The sequence below is a fragment of the Callithrix jacchus genome, chromosome 7, assembly GCF_049354715.1.
Source record: "Callithrix jacchus isolate 240 chromosome 7, calJac240_pri, whole genome shotgun sequence".
Taxonomy (NCBI): domain Eukaryota; kingdom Metazoa; phylum Chordata; class Mammalia; order Primates; family Cebidae; genus Callithrix; species Callithrix jacchus.
In genome coordinates this window covers 31,901,045-31,917,500 of record NC_133508.1, presented here as the reverse complement: position 1 = coordinate 31,917,500, position 16,456 = coordinate 31,901,045, and the positions used below count along the sequence as shown (strand labels likewise).

General features: G+C 45.0%; 1 pseudogene; it reads right to left on the bottom strand.

Moving 5' to 3' along the window:
• Nucleotides 1-15,452: 15,452 nt before the first annotated feature.
• Nucleotides 15,453-15,921, bottom strand: LOC128928338 (large ribosomal subunit protein eL29-like; annotated as a pseudogene).
• Nucleotides 15,922-16,456: the final 535 nt, after the last annotated feature.

Here is a 16,456-nt window from a genome sequence, read left to right as displayed (position 1 = left end):
TCTTTAACAGGACGTATTAACATTTGCTTACTGAATTTAGATGTAAGGGGCTTGAGAAAGGGAAGAGTTAGAATGACTTCAAGGTATTTGGCCTGAGCAACGACCACAGGTGGAAAGCACTGTGGGAGGAGTGGGTTTGTGAGATCCGAAATTCAGTCTCACACTGTTAGACATCCAAATAGAGATTTCAGGTGGTCATTTGCATATAAAAGTTTGGAATTTGGAGAAGTTTGAGCTGGAGATCAAAACTTGAGAGTCATCTTCATTGTTGAAGTTCAAAGCCATTAATTTGGATCCGATCACCAAGAGTAGGATTAAATCTGTAAAACAGCTGCCAATGATGGGGTGTTCCATGAACCTTTAAGAGAATTCCTTATCTCTAAAGGGTAGACTTCCAATTTGCATAATTTTTTGTTCATTTTGTTCTATATTCTTTAAGGGGAAAATACAAAAAGCTGCCTTTTTCTAGTAACTGATCAGAGCGACTACAAATTTAAACATTAATCTACTGGCTTAAATGTACTCAATTAGGATTAAAAGTTCTGAAATCAACAGAACAAGGCCTGGGCCCCCAGAATCTGCTTAGTATACCTGCCTAAGCAGGCACATTTATAAATGGCTTAGGGAACAATTAAATGAGTCTGGTATTGGGGTTCGTAAGTGACAAGCACAAATGTAGCATTTATCCTCTTATTTGACCGGACTAACTCTGAGATGCAGAAAAGATAGAAATTAGTTTTATGTGCATTTTAACATAAGGGCAGTTAGTTAAAACTGGAGTTTTTGGCCTCAAATTTCTTGCCATTTTTCCATATACTTCCCTACCAGTGTTGTAATAGCCCAGAGTAAAGGACGTAATAAAAAGAGCAATTTAAACACTAAAGCCTCAGAGAAAATGAGAAATAAGTCATTAGGAAACCTTGACACCTAGTCTAATTAATAACTATCACTTATGGAGTAATTAACAGATCCTATTCGTAGTCATTATCTCCTTTGATCCTCACAAGAACGCTTGTAAATAGATTCTAGAATTATCGCCATAACTGTAGGTGGGAATCAGCTAAGGTCATATAATGATTGGCAGTCTAGGATTTAAACACATATCCACCAGACACCAAAGGTGCTGTTAGTCCACTACTCCTATGTGGGGAAGCCTGGAAACAGGTTTGAACACAGCTTCCTGGGTAACCAGCATTCCTACTGTGTTACTAAAGAAATTGGCCCTGTTAATTTTGTTACTCCTGGCGTTGTTATACCTTCGTCAGTTTCATGAGAAGTCCAGAAAACCTCCCAAACTGTGTGACTTTTTACCCTAGATATAAATTTTCTTTTTTCTTTTTTCTTTTTTTTTTTTTTTTTTTTTGAGACAGTTTCGCTCTCGTTACCCAGGCTGGAGTGCAATGGCACGATCTCGGCTCACCGCAACCTCCGCCTTCTGGGTTCAAGCAATTCTCCTGCCTCAGCCTCCTGAGTAGCTGGGATTACAGGCACATGCCACCATGCCCAGCTAATTTTTATATTTTTAGTAGAGACGGGGTTTCACCATGTTGACCAGGATGGTCTCGATCTCTTGATCTCGTGATCCACCCGCTTTGGCCTCCCAAAGTGCTCGGATTATAGGAGTTGAGCCACCGCGCCCGGCCATAAATTTTATTTTTTCAAAAGAACAATGTAAAACTTTCTTTCTAAACTCCAAATTTAGGGGGTTTTCCATGAATTTTTTTTCTTTTTTGAAATGGAGTCTGGCTCTGTCGCCCAGGCTAGAGTGCCGTGGTGCAATCTCAGCTCACTGCAACCTCCACCTCCTGGGTTCAAGCGATTCTCCTCCCTCAGCGTCCTCAGTAGTTAGGATTACAGGCACATGCCACCATGCCAGGCTAATTTTTGTATTTTTAGCAGAGACGGGGTTTCACCGTGTTGACTAGGCTAATCTTGAACTCCTGACCTCAGGCGATCCACTGGTTACGGTGGTTGGGGGGTACCCAGCTCGTAGGTGCTTGGCCTCTCTAACCTGGAAAAATGGGGAAAGGGGCCCCATAGGCGCGGTGAGTTTACCCTCCAAATCGTGGACCCAAAGAGTTTTGCGGAAGAGTGATTTATTAAACAGAGAGAGAGAGAAGACAGATCCCACGCTGTTGTGCGAGGGAGGGGAACCCAGAGCGGGAAATCAGTTCAGGTAGGAGCAGCTAAAGTTTTAACCCTTGATTATTCCCTCCCCATTCATGTTCTCGTCCAATGAGTTCTTTCAAACTTTTTAACTCTGATACCAGATAGGCTACTTGTTCTACAACCCTGAGCTATAGAGCCCCCTCCTCCCAGAGTTTTCCACGAGATTTTGGGACAAAAGAACCCCACCTGGCTTTCCCACACTCAAGAAGATCAAAGAATTTTACCTGGCCCAGGTGGAGGAGATGCTCAAAGAGCCCCAGCTGCCTGAGGTGGGGAGCTGAGAAATTCCTGCATTTGAAACCCCTCTGGTCTCTGGATGTAAGTGTGGAGGAGGTGCTCAAAGAGCCCCAGCCACCTCCAGCGGGGAGCCGGGGAGCCGGGGAAATTCCTGCATTTGAAATCCCTCTCCTAGTAGACCCGGGAAAAGAAGTTTCTTTAACACAGTCCCTCACACCCACCTTGGCCTCCCAATGTGCTGGGATTACAGGTGTGAGCCCCTGTGCCCGGCTTTTTTCATGAATATTAATGCATCTTATGTTACAGATAGGTAGGCAGGGGACTTCACATCCCTCACTAATGCTCAGCAGAGCAGATCTACTTTTATCTATGTTATATGTTGGTGTTTCATCTAAGAATTCCTTCAACAAGTGTTCTGCAATTATTTTAAAGTTTGAAAATAGAAGCAATAGATGAATGGACAAATAGCACAATGATTCAACAAATATTTATTAACTATGTCATGTGCTCTCGTAGAAGAGTAAAGGTGTGATCAGATGACCACTGAGGTCCAGGCAGCTATGGTTCAAATCCTGGCTGTCTCACTGTCTAGCTGTGTGACTTTGCCTGAGTCACTTACCTCCCCTGAACTTGTGTCTAAAATGGGGAGAAAAATAGTACTTAACTGTTCATTGTTGAGCGATTAAATGAGATATGCAAGTAGTACAGTATTCACTCAGGCTAATGTTTACAGGAAAAAAAAAGATAAGTACACAGTGCCTTCCATTAAAAAGGACTGAATTTTATGCTGTTAAGAATGCATTTAGATAGGCATATGGGAAATAATTCACAGCTTGGTATTTGTTCTGGTTTTCTGTTTTTTTGCCAAATAAATTACAGACATATATACCCTTCATTTCCTGTTCTATTGCTATGAGAAATTGACTCAGTTCACTGTGGCCAAAATTGCAAAAGACATGCAAAGTTTAGCCAGTGATAGACACACTGGCTCATGAGAATCCACTGTTGAAATTTTCAGAAATTTAATGAACTGCTTGCTAAACAGTTATTATTTTTTACATAAACTTGCAGTTAAATATATAAAAGTACCAGGCGCAGTGGTTCATGCCTGTAATCTCAATACTTTGGGAGGCCAAGGCAGGTGGATTACCTGAGGTCAGGAGTTTGAGACCAGCCTGGCCAACATAGTGAAACCCCATCTCTACTAAAAATATAAAAATTAGCCCGGCATGGTGGTGTATGCCTGTAATCCCAACTACTGAGGATGCTGAGGCAGGAAAATTGCTTGAACCCAGGAGGCTGAGGTTGCACTGAGACAAGATTGCGCCACTGCACTCCAGCCTGGGTGACAGGCAAGACTCCGTCAAAATAAATAAATAAATAAATAATAAAATAGGCCAGGCGCGGTGGGTCAAGCCTGTAATCCCAGCACTTTGGGAGGCCGAGGCGGGTGAATCACGAGGTCAAGAGATCAAGACCATCCTGGTCAACATGGTGAAACCCCATCTCTACTAAAAATACAAAAAATGAGCTGGGCATGGTGGCGCCTGCCTGTAATCCCAGCTACTCAGGAGGCTGAGGCAGGAGAATTGCCTGAACCCAGGAGGCGGAGGTTGTGGTGAGCCGAGATCATGCCATTGCACTCCAGCCTGGGTAACAAGAGTGAAATTCCATCTCAAAAACTAAATAAATAAATAAATATTTAAATATTTAAAATATATATATATAAACCCATCTAAAATATGTGTGTATGCATATGCAAATATTGATATACATATATATATATGCAAAGATAATGCAAGAAAATAAAACTACAGAGCAATATCCCTGGTTTGAGTATTGCTTTAAGATTTGTTACCCAGAAAAAAACCAGGATTCCTTCACCTAGCGAATAACAGACAACTCCTCATGAGAGTGCAGGTTTTGATCGATGTGAGTTTTATTACTTGGCACACATGGAGCACTGGGCACATTCTCCAAAGTAGTGTCTCCCTGAGGGAAAGTGACAGGAAGGGTTGATGCGTGATGGAGACGGGAGAGGATGCATCATCGCACGTAGAGGAGGTGTCCAGAGAGTTGGAAAACTAGTTGTTGGTGTGGAAAAACTCCATATATTTAGTGTCGGAAGTGTTGTGAGTGAAAACTTTTTATTAATAGCCACAAATGAAAACCCCACAGCTATGGTAAAAGATTAAAGGTTTTCATCTAAGATCAGGAACAAGACAAGAATGCCCATTTTCACCACTTCCATTCCAGGTAATACTAGAAATTCCAGTTGGAGCAATTAGGCAAGAAAAAGAAATAAAACTCATCTAAATCAAGAAAGTAAGAAGTAAAATTGTCTCTGCAATTGATCTTATATGTACAAAACCCTAAAGACTAGACTACACACACACACAGACACACACACACACACACCTGTTGGAAATAATAAACAGATTCAGCAGGCTGGGCATGGTGGCTCATGCCTGTAATCCCAGCACTTTGGGAGGCCAAGGCGGGAAGATCAACTGAGGTCAGAAGTTCAAGACCAGCCTGGACAACATGGTGAAACTCTGTCTCTATTAAAATACAAAAGTTGGTCAAGCGCAGTGGCAGGTGCCTGTAATCCCAGCTATTCAGGAGGCTGAGGCAGGGACAGTTGCTTGAACCCAGAGGCGGAGGTTGCAGTGAGCCAAGATCACGCCATTGTACTCCAGCCTGGGCAACAGAGCAAGACTTTCTCTTAAAAAAAAAAATTACAAGAAAAAGACATAATAAATAGATTCAGCTAAGTTGCAAGATACAAAATCACAAAAAAAGTCTCTTGTATTTTTATACATCAAGTTTGGGAAATGTGTTGCATATTTTCCAGTTTTCACTGGGAAAAAAAAAAGAATGAACAATCTGAAAGGAAAATTAAGCAAACATAGCACCAAAAGGAATAAAATACATACGAATACACTTAAACAAGGAGATGAAAGATTTATACACTGAAAACTACAAAACATGGCTGAAGAAAATCAAGAGACAAATAAATGAAAAGACATCTTGTGTTCACAGACAGGATGACTTATTATTGTTAAGATAACAACACTGCCCAATGTGGTCTACAGACTTCAAGCAATCCTTATCAAAATCACAACAATTTTTGCAGAAATAGAAAAACTCTTCCTAAATGTCAAGGGATACTGTGTGGCCAAAACAATCTTGAAAACTTACTAAAACTTACTAATTTCAAAACTTACTAAAACCTATAGTAATCAAAACAGTGTGGTCATGGCTTTTTAAGACAGATATAGAGGCTGGGCATGGAGTCTCATGCCTGTAATCCCAGCACTTTGGGAGGCCCAGGGAGGCAAATCACTTGAGGTCAGGTGTTCGAGACCAACCTGGCTACCAAGGCAAAACCCCGTCTCTACTAAAAATACAAAAATTAGCCGTGCATAGTGGTGGTCACTTGTAATCCCAGCTACTTAGTAGGCTGAGGCAGGAGAATTGCTTGAAATTGGGAGGTGAAGGTTGCAGTGAGCCAAGATTTTGCCACTGCACTCCAGCCTGGGTGACAGAGTGAGATTCTGTCTCAAAAATAAATAATTAGGCCAGGCGTTGTGGCTCACACCTATAATCCCAGCACTTTGGGAGTCTGAGGCAGGTGGATTATCGGAGGTCAGGAGTTCAAGACCAGCCTGGCCAACATGGTAAAACCCCATCTAGATTTCACCATTGCACTCCAGCCTGGGTGATAGAGTGAGACTCTGTCTCAAAAGTAAATAAATAGGCCAGGCGTTGTGGCTCACACCTATAATCCCAGCACTTTGGGAGACTGAGGAGGGTGGATTCTCAGAGGTCAGGAGTTCAAGACCAACCTGGCCAACATGGTGAAACCCCATCTCTACTGCAAATACAAAATTAGCTGGGCGTGGTGGTGTATAACCCCAGCTACTTGGGAGGCTGAGGCAGGAGAATTGCTTGAACCCGGGTTATGGAGGTTACAGTGAGCCAAGATTGCCCACTCCAGCGGACAAAAAGAGTGAAACTTTGTCTCAAAAATAAATGAATAAATAAAATGTAAGACTCAAAACTATAGAACTTTTAGAGGAAAACATAAAGAAAAAGCATCTTGGATTTGGTCAGATTTATTGGATATAATATTAAAGGCATAGGCAACAAAAGAAAAAATATACAAATTAGACTACATCAAAATATAAAACTTCTGGCCCAGCTCAGAGGTTCATGCCTGTAATCCCAATACGTTAGGAGAACAAGGTGGGAGGATTGCTTGAGGCCAGGATTTTGAGAGCAGCCTGGGCAATATAGTGAGACCCCCATCTCTACCAAAAAAAAAAAGTTGGGCATGGTGGCACATTTTTGTAGTCCTAGCTATGCAGGAGGCTGAGGGAGGAGGATTGTTTGAGCCCAGGAGGTTCAGGCTGCATTCAGCCGTAATCATACCACTGCACTCCAGCCCAGGCAACAGAGAGGCACCCTGTCTCAAAAAATCAAAATAAAAACTTCTATGCATCAAAGGACACAATCAACAGAATAAAATGACAGTCTACAGAATGGAGAAAAATATTTGCAAATCGTATATCTGATAAAGGGTTAATATCCAGAATATGTAAAGGACTCACACCACCAACAACAAATAAAAATCGAATTTTTAAATGGGCAAAAGACCTAAATAGACATTTCTTCAAAGAAGCTATGGCAAAAGCATATGAGAAGATGCCCAACAGCAACAATTCAGTGGTTGCCCTGACCCATTCGGTGGCCTGAGCAGTGGGAGCTGCAGACCAGTCTTCCGTGGCAGGCTGGGTGCTCCAGTCTTCAGTAGGGAACTGCTGAATAGGCACAGAGGGCACCTGAATGCTTTCAGACCAGTCAGCAACCTCAGGCTGAGTAACAGTGAACTCAGGAGCTGGAGCAGTCCATTCACCCTGAAATTCCTCCTTGGTCATAGCCTTTTCAGCAGCAGCCTGCTCTTCTTTTTCAATCTCTTCAGGATCTCTGTAGAAGTAGAGATCAGGAATGACCTCCTACGGGTATTCACGGGAAATGGTGCCACGCATGCGCAAAAGTTCCCGAGCCAGCTAATCGTTAGAGCAATGAGAATCAAAACCGCCATGAGCCATCATCTCACACCCATTAGAATGGCTACTATTTCTTTTTAAGCCAAACAGACTGGGCACAGTGACTAACGCCTGTAATCCCAGCATCTTGGGAGGCCAAGGCGGGTGGATCGCCTGAGGTCAGGAGTTCGAGACCAGCCTAGCCAGGATGGTGAAACCCCATCTCTACTAAAAATACGAAATTTAACTGGGTGTGGTGGCAGGCACCTGTAATCCCAGCTACTTGGGAAACTGAGGCAGGAGAATCACTTGAACCTGAGAGGCAGAGGTTGCAGTGAGGTGAAATGGCGTCACTGAACTGCAGCCTAGGTAACAGAGTAAGACTCCATCTCAAAAAAAAAGAAAAGAAAAAAGCCAAACAATAAGTGTTGGTGAGGATGTGGAAAAATCAGAACACTTCTGCACTGTTGATGGGAAGGTAAAACAACGCAACGTACACCAATTGCTCAAAAACTTAAAAATAGAATTACCTTATGACCCAGGCATTCCACTTCTAAGTATACATTTCAAAGAATTCAAAGCAAGGTCTTGCTGGGTATGGTGGCTCACGCCGGTGATCCCAGCTCTTTGAGAGGCTGGAGCAGTGGAGCTCGAGGTCAGGAGTTCAAGACCAGCCTGGCCACGATTGTAAAACTCTATCTTTACTAAAACTACAAAAATTAGCTGGGCAGAGTGGCAGGTGCCTATAATCCCTGCTACTTGGGAGGCTGAGGCAGGAAAATAGCTTCAAGCTGGGAGGCAGAGGCTGCAGTGAGCCGAGATCACACAACTGCACTACAGCCTGGGAGACAGAATGAGACTCTGTCTCAAACAAAAACAAAAAAAAAAGAGAGAGAGAGAAGAAGAAGAAGGAAAGCAAGATTTTGAAGAGGTATTTGTACATCTATGTTCATAGCAGCATTATTCACACTAGCCAGAAGGTAGAAGCAAACAAAGCATCCATCATCGAGGAAAATGTAGTGTATACATACAATGGAATATTATTCAGCCTTTAAAAAGAAGGGAATTCTGTCACATGCTACATGGATGAACCTTAACACATTATGCTAAGTGAAATAAAAGTCACAAAAAGAGGCTGGGTGTGGTGGCTCACACATGTAATCCCAGCACTTTGGGAGGCTGAGGTGAACGAATTGCCTGAACCTGGGAGGCAGATGTTGCAGGGAGCCGAGATCACACCACTGCACACCAGCCTGGCGACAGAGTGAGACCCCATCTTTAAAAAAAAAAAAAAGGGTGTTGAACAATAAGAACACATGGACACAGGGAGGGGAACATCACACACTGGGGCCTGTTGGAGCGTTAGGGGCTAGGGGAAGGATAGCAGCAGGTGGGGGGATTGGAGAGGGATAGTATTAGGAGAAATACCTAATGTAGATGACCGGGTGATGGATGTGGCAAACCACCATGGCACTACCTATGTAACAAGTCTGCATGTTCTGCACATGTACCCCAGAACTTAAAGTATAATTTAAAAAAAAGTCACAAAAAGACAAATGCTGTATGATTCTACTCAAACTCATAGAAATAAAAAGCAGAGCTGGGCGCGGTGGCTCAAGCCTGTAATCCCAGCACTTTGGGAGGCCGAGGCGGATGGATCACGAGGTCAAGAGATCAAGACCATCCTGGTCAACATGGTGAAACGCCGTCTCTACTAAAAATATAAAAAATTAATTGGGCATGGTGGTGCGTGCCTGTAATCCCAGCTACTCAGGAGGCTGAGGCAGGAGAATTGCCTGACCCCAGGAGGCGGAGGTTGCGGTGAGCCGAGATCACGTCATTGCACTCCAGCCTGGGTAACAAGAGCAAAACTCCATCTCAAAAAAAAAAAAAAAGAAAAGAAAAGAAATAACCAGCAGAAAGATGGTTGCCAGAGATTAAGGGAGAAGGAATAGGGTATTGTTGTTTAATAGGTATAGAGATTCAGTTTTACAAGATGAGGCTGGGCGCAATGGCTCATGCCATAATCCCAGCACTTTGGGAGGCCGAGGTGGGAGGATCACCTAAGGTCTGGAGTTTGAGACCAGCCTGGCCAATATGGTGAAACCCAGTCTCTACTAATAATACAAAAAATAGCCAGGTGTGGTGGCAGGCCTCTATATTCCCAGCTACTTGGGAGACTGAGGCAGGAGAATCTCTTGAACCCGGGAGGTGGAGGTCGCAGTGAGCTGATATCTCGCTACTGCCCTTCAGCCTGGGTGACAGAGCAAGACCCCATCTCAAAAAAAAAGAAAGAAAAAGAAAAACAGTTCTATGAGATGAAAAGAACTCTGGAACACATTGCACAACAATGTGAAGATACTTAGCACTAGTGAGCTGCACACTTAGAAAGAAAGGCTGGGTGCGGGGGCTGAGGCCTGTCATCAAGTGCTTTGGGCGGCTGAGGCAGGAGGATTGCTTGAAGCTAGCAGTTCGAGACCAGACTGGGCAAGAAAACAAGACCCCGTCTCTACAAAAAATAAAAAAGTTAGCTTGGTGTGGTGGCATGTGGCTGTAGTCCCAGCTACTTGGGAGGCTGAGGCAGGAAGATCACTTGAGTACCAGAGTTTGAAGTATCACTGTACTCCAACCTGGGTGACAGAGCGAGACTGTGTCTCTGAATAAATGTGTACACACACACGTGTGTATACATATACATATACATATACATATACATATACATATACATATACATATACATATACATATACACACATATATATGGCCAACATGGTGAAACCCCGTCTCTACTAAAAATACAAAATTTAGCTGGGCGAGGTGGTGCAGGCCTATAATCCCAGCTACACAGGAGGCTGAGGCAGGAGAACCGCTGGAACCCAGGAGGCAGAGATTGCAGTGAACTGAGACTGCGCCACTGCACACTCCAGTCTGGGTGACAAGAGGGAAACTCCATCTCAAAAAAAAAATTATTATTTCTGTTCTGTTCACTGTCTTCTTTTTTTTTTTTTTTTTTTTTTTAGAAAGAGAGAGGGCGTCACTCTGTCACACAGTCAGGAGTACAGTGCAGTGGCACAGATGCAATCACAGCTCACTGCAGCCTTGAACTCCCAGACTGGAGTGATCCTCCCACCTTAGCCTCCCACGTAGCTGGGACTAGAAGTGAGCACCATTATGCCTGGCTGATTTTTATTATTTTTATTTTTTGTAGAGACAGGGCCTCACTACGTTGCCAGGACTGGTCTCCAACTCTTGGGCTCAGGCGATCCTCCTGCCCTGGCCTCCCCGAGTGCTGGGATCACAGGTGTGACCCGCTGCACCAGGACTGTTCACTGTTTTCTTTCGGAGCAAGAGGCTTGGGGAGAGGAAAGTAAAAGGGATCACAGAGACCTGGTGAGGGAAGTGTCAAGCCTGCAGTTTTGTGTTTGGACACGGCTGCTGCATTTTCCACAGCTGTCCTTTCTGCCCAGGATGACTGAGACCAAACCCCCAAAGCAGAAGTCCCCGAGCCTTCTCCAAGCCTACACACCACATCTCCATGCAAACACAGCTCTTTAAATATTGATGACAGAGAGATGGCCCAAAGTTAGTGGCTCTGGAATTCATTCTAATGTAATCAAAAGCAAAAAATCCAGATCTCTGAGGCCATAGGTGGTAAACTGGCTGATAAAACATTCTACGACGTTTTCTCCAAACATTTACTAATTGCCTGCTAATTTGGCCACCTGATTAGCGATGGGGAAAGTCACTGGTTCCCCCTAGTGGCAACCTTTGGGAACGAGCGAAACTGCATCGCTGCCCAGAAAACAATGACAGGTCCAGTTAAGTGACAAAATAAAGCGCAAAAACAGAGCGTACCTTTTCGCCTCCACTTGTGCTATCAAGAGGGATAGGGGTTGGGAACAGGGCTACACACAGACTACCTCTAGAAACGCCACCATGTGATTGGAATGCTTTAAAGTGTTCTTGAGCAACAGAGACCGTTTTTCCTTATGTAAGGAGAGTGATCACACAGCAAATGCTTACTGAGGCTGTGCCAGCCACTTTTGTACACTGTCTCAAAGTCTGATTCTCTGACCACCTGCATAGGAATCACTTGGCACACTGATAAAAATGCCTATCGCGGCCAGGTGTGGTTGTTCACGCCTGTAATCCCAGAACTTTGGGAGGCTGAGGTGGGAGGATCACTTGAGGTTGGGAGGTCAAGACCAGCCTGGCCAACATGATGAAACCCCATTTCTACTAAAAACACTAAAATTAGCCGGGCATGGTGGCACGTGTCTGTAATTCCCACTAGGGAGGCTGAGGTGGGAGAATTGCTTGAACATGGAAGAAGGAGGTTGCATTGAGCTGAGATTGTGTCACTGCACTCCAGGCTGGGCAACAGAGCGAGTCTCCATTTAACAAAAAAAAGCCATATCCCCTAACATGCAAACTCTACAGAATCCATTTATCTGGAAGTGAACATGAAAACAACTCTCTAGTGAGTCTTATGAACACTTTATGAGAACCACTTGAATTCAAAGAAATGTAAGAAATTCAAGTGGGAGCCTGGGCAACATAAAGAGATCCCCATCTCTATGAAAACTTAAAAATTAGCCCCACATATGTGTGGTGCCAGCCACTAGGGAGGCTAAGGTAGGAGGATTGCTTGAGCTCAGGAGATGGAGGCTGCAGTGAGCTATGATCACACTACTGCACTCCAGCCTGGGCAACAGAGGCAGACCCTAGCTCAAAAGAAAGAAAGAAATTCAAACGATTTATCATTGTTGGTATAGGTGTCTCTCACTGAAAATCTTGTGTATAATCTGACCCAGATAAAAGGAGACCAAGGAGACAGGACTATTAAATCTGTGTGATCCTTCATGGATCCTTGTCCAGAAAAAGGACAATAGTGCAAAAACTGATGAAATTCTAAAAATGTCTGAAGATTAGTTAACAGCATTGCTACAGTGCCAATTTCCTTGTTTCAGTCATTGACCTGTGATGACATCTCAAGCATTAACCTTTAGGGAAACTGGGTGAAGGCTCTGTGGAAATTCTTTGCACTACTTTTTCCCCAGCTTCTTAGCAAAGACAAAAATTTTTGAGAATTCCTCTCCTTTACTTATTTTTTTTTTCTTTCCTTCTCTAAAAAAAAAAAAATTTTTTTGAGAATTAAAACTTACAAGTTTCTTTTGGCTGCACACCATGGCTCAAGCCCGTAATTCCAGCACTTTGGGAGGCCGAGGCAGGCGGATCACGAGGTCAAGAGATTGAGAACAAGCCGGGCGCGGTGGCTCAAGCCTGTAATCCCAGCACTTTGGGATGCCTAGGCAGGTGGATCATGAGGTCAAGAGATCGAGACCATCCTGGTCAACATGGTGAAACCCCATCTCTACTAAAAATACAAAAAATTAGCTGGGCATGGTGGCATATGCCTGTAATTCTAGCTACTCAGGAAACTGAGGCAGGAGAATTGCCTGAACCCAGGAGGCGGAGGTTGCGGTGAGCCTAGATCACGCCATTGCACTCCAGCCTGGGTAACAAGAGCAAAACTCTGTCTCAAAAAAAAAAAAAAAAAAAGAGAGAGATTGAGACCCTTCTGGACCCAGGAGGCGGAGGTTGCGGTGAGCCTAGATCATGCCATTGCACTCCAGCCTGGGTAACAAGAGCAAAACTCTGTCTCAAAAAAAAAAAAAAGAGAGATTGAGACCCTTCTGGCCAACGTGGTGAAACCCCATCTCTACTAAAAATACAAAAATTAGCGGGGTGTGGTGGCACGTGCCTGTAGTCACAGCTACTCAGGAAGCTGAGGCAGAAGAATCACTTCAACCCAGGTGGCAGAGGTTGCAGTGAGGCGAGATCATGCCACTGCACTCCAGCCTGGTGACAGAGCGAGACTCTGTCTCAAAAAAAAAATATTTTTCTCATTTGGTAAGGGAACTTGTTAGAAATACAGATTCTCAGCAACCCCCAAGAACTAATGCAGAATCTACAGTTTAACAAGAGATCCCCAGAGGGATCGTGTGGATTCTCATTCATATGCTCACTGAATTCTCAGAAAGAAAACTGTACTCACATTCTCATTTTATTGATATGGGAAATGAACTCAGAATCATCACCTGTGGGCACAGTGGCTCACACCTATAATCCTTGCACTTTGAGAGGCCGAGGTGAGAGGATCACTTGAGCCCAGGAGTTCAGACCAGCCTGGCCAACATCGTGGAAACCGGTCTTTACTCAAAATACAAAAATTAGCCGGGCATCATGGCATGCTCCTGTAATTTCAGCTACTCAGGAAGCTGAGGTTGGAGGATCACCCACACAAGCCCAAAAAGTTGAGCCTGTAGTGAGCCATGATTCCTCCACTGCACTCCAGCCTGGATGACGGGAGTGAGACCCTGTCTCAAAAATAGAATCATCACTTGAGCAAATAAGTGGCCCAGATTTCAACCCATGTCTAGCTGATGCTAAGGCCCATTCTTTTAGTTAATGAGCTGCCTGCCATCTGGTGCAGATATAAAATTTACTACCACATGCAAGCGTGGGACTCAGCTCTTATAAACCCTGTTGTCTGGCTTCCTGCCTGAAGGCAGAAAGATGTGCTGGAGAAAGCACTGCACTGCCCTCCAGAGCCACAGTCTGGTCCCAGATCACACCACGCTTCAGTCCTGGAGGTTGCCAAGGCCTCGAAGGAACTCAGCCTCCTCCTCTATAGGGTGAACAGGCAGGACAGACATCTGGTTCGCACTGTCTCCTCCAGCTCAGGCAGTTAACTTCTGGTTACCTTTATCCAGGCCCCACGCGTCGCTGGGGCAGTGGAGTAGGGAGGATAGCCCCCCATATGTGCACCCAAGAAGTGGATAACACCTCTCATTGGTGTCCTTCCCCACTCCTATACCCCAAATACTGCAGGCTTCTCTCTTCTCAGGCCCCTGGCCTTTACCTCCAGCCAGTAAGATTATCCTCTCAACTAGATGCCTGGGGCAGAAAAACCTGAATCAACAAATGCTCTTTGCAGCCTTTGCTGAACAGCTCGAAGATCGCAGACCGGCACTCCCAGCGTTGGAGAAGTGGCGCTCAGTTGGTAAAATCTCAGACCTGACTGTGGGCTGGGGAGAAATCTTCCCAGGTTCTTGGGTCTCACCACACACAGGTCTGGTTTTTCAAAGGTAAGCCTTTGAGGGAGAAGCTGCCAGGTCATTAACCCTGCTACCGGGAGGAGGAAAGTGGTTTCAGCCACACCCAGTCCTGATGACACATCCCAGAGGCTACTCCAGGTAAGCCCAGTGAGAGGTCTGAGCTTTGCATCTGTTTAGAGTTTATCCTTCATAAGGTCTCTGCAAAGGCAGCCTTTCCCTGGCTTGCTTTCTTGTCTCAACCCCATTGTATTGGCGTGTGGTGGGGTGGGGAGATTGAAAGAATGAAAATGGAATGGTAGAAACGTCCTGAAAAATCCACTCAAACTGTCAGAGGCGTTTGACCCAGAGCAACTCCATCTGGAGTAGGGATTGGGTAAAATGAGGCTGAAACCTACTGGGCTGCATTCCCAGACCGTTACGCATTCTAAGTCACAGGATGAGATAGGAGGTCAGCTCAAGATACAGGTCATAAAGACCTTGCTGATAAAACAGGTTGCAGTAAGGAGCTGGCTGAAACCCAAGGCCAAGATACCAATGACTTCTAGTCGTCCTCACTGCTGCACTCCCACCAGCACCATGACAGTTAACAGACGCCATGGCAACGTCAGGAAGTTGCCCTATATGGTCTAAAAAGGGGAGGCATGAATAACCCACCCCTTGTTTAGCATATCATCAAGAAATAGCCATAAAATTGGGCAACCAAAGGGCTGCTCTGTCTGTGGAGTAGCCATTCTTTTATTCCTTTACTTTATTTTTTTTTTCCTACCTCAGGTTTATTTGTACAAATAGCACAGGAGGACCCCAGCCCCATGCAGATGGCAGCCCCAGGGGGTCGCACCAGTCTTTCTGTCCTCACATTGGCAGACAGAGGTATCTACTCTGAAGCCTTTGTAGGGGCCTGGCACCTTTAGGAACCTGAGCTGGAACTGCAGCTGCAGCTGCAGCCTGGGCCTTGGTTTGATCCTTGGCCTTGGCCTTGACCTTTGGCCAGCAGATCCTGAGCTCCTTCGCAATTCGTGCTTGAGCACTCTTCCCAAGCTTGGGGTGGGCAATGTAGGCAAGTGGATCGAGCTTGCAGCTGACACCCTTTGGGATCTTGGGCTTAACCTCCTTGGGCTTTCCGAGGGCCTTGATGGCCCTCATGCCCTCATGGCCTTGGCCTTGTTGGCCTGCATCTTCGTTAGGCACTTCTTGTTGTGCTTCTTGGCAAAATGCATGTTCCCTAGGAACTTGGGGTCCAGCTCCTTAAGAGATTTGTATCTTTGTGATCGGGGTTTCTTGATACCATTTCTGTGCCATTTTCAGGACTGGTAGTGTGTGGTGTGGTTCTTGGACTTGGCCATGTCTGCACCTAAGCCGCGGTTGCCGAAGTGCCTAGGACCAGAAGACCTATTCTTTTACTTCCTTAATAAATTTGCATTCGCTTCATGGACCCGCCCTGAATTCTCCAGATCCAAGAACCCTCTCTTGGCGTCTGGCTTGGTACCCGCTTCCTGTAATAAAACCAGTAGTGGAGGGCAAACTCCTGCCTGCCTGCCTTCCTTCCTTCCTTCCTCCCTTCCTTCCTTCCTTCCACAGAGCTTCACTCTGTTGCTGTTACCCAGGCTAGAGTGCAATGGCACAATCTGGGCTCACTGCAGACTTCACGTCCCGGGTTCAAGTGATTCTCCTGCTTCAGCCTCCTGAGTAGCTGGGACTATAGTCATATGCCGTCACACCCAGCTAATTTTTAAAAAATTTTTTATTTTTAGGAGAGACAGGGTTTGGCCATGTTGGCCAGGCTGGTCTCGAACTCCTGACCTCAGGTGATCTGCCCAACTCGGCCTCCCAAAGTGCTGGGATTACAGACGTAAGCACTCTCAGAGCTTCTCAAGCTTT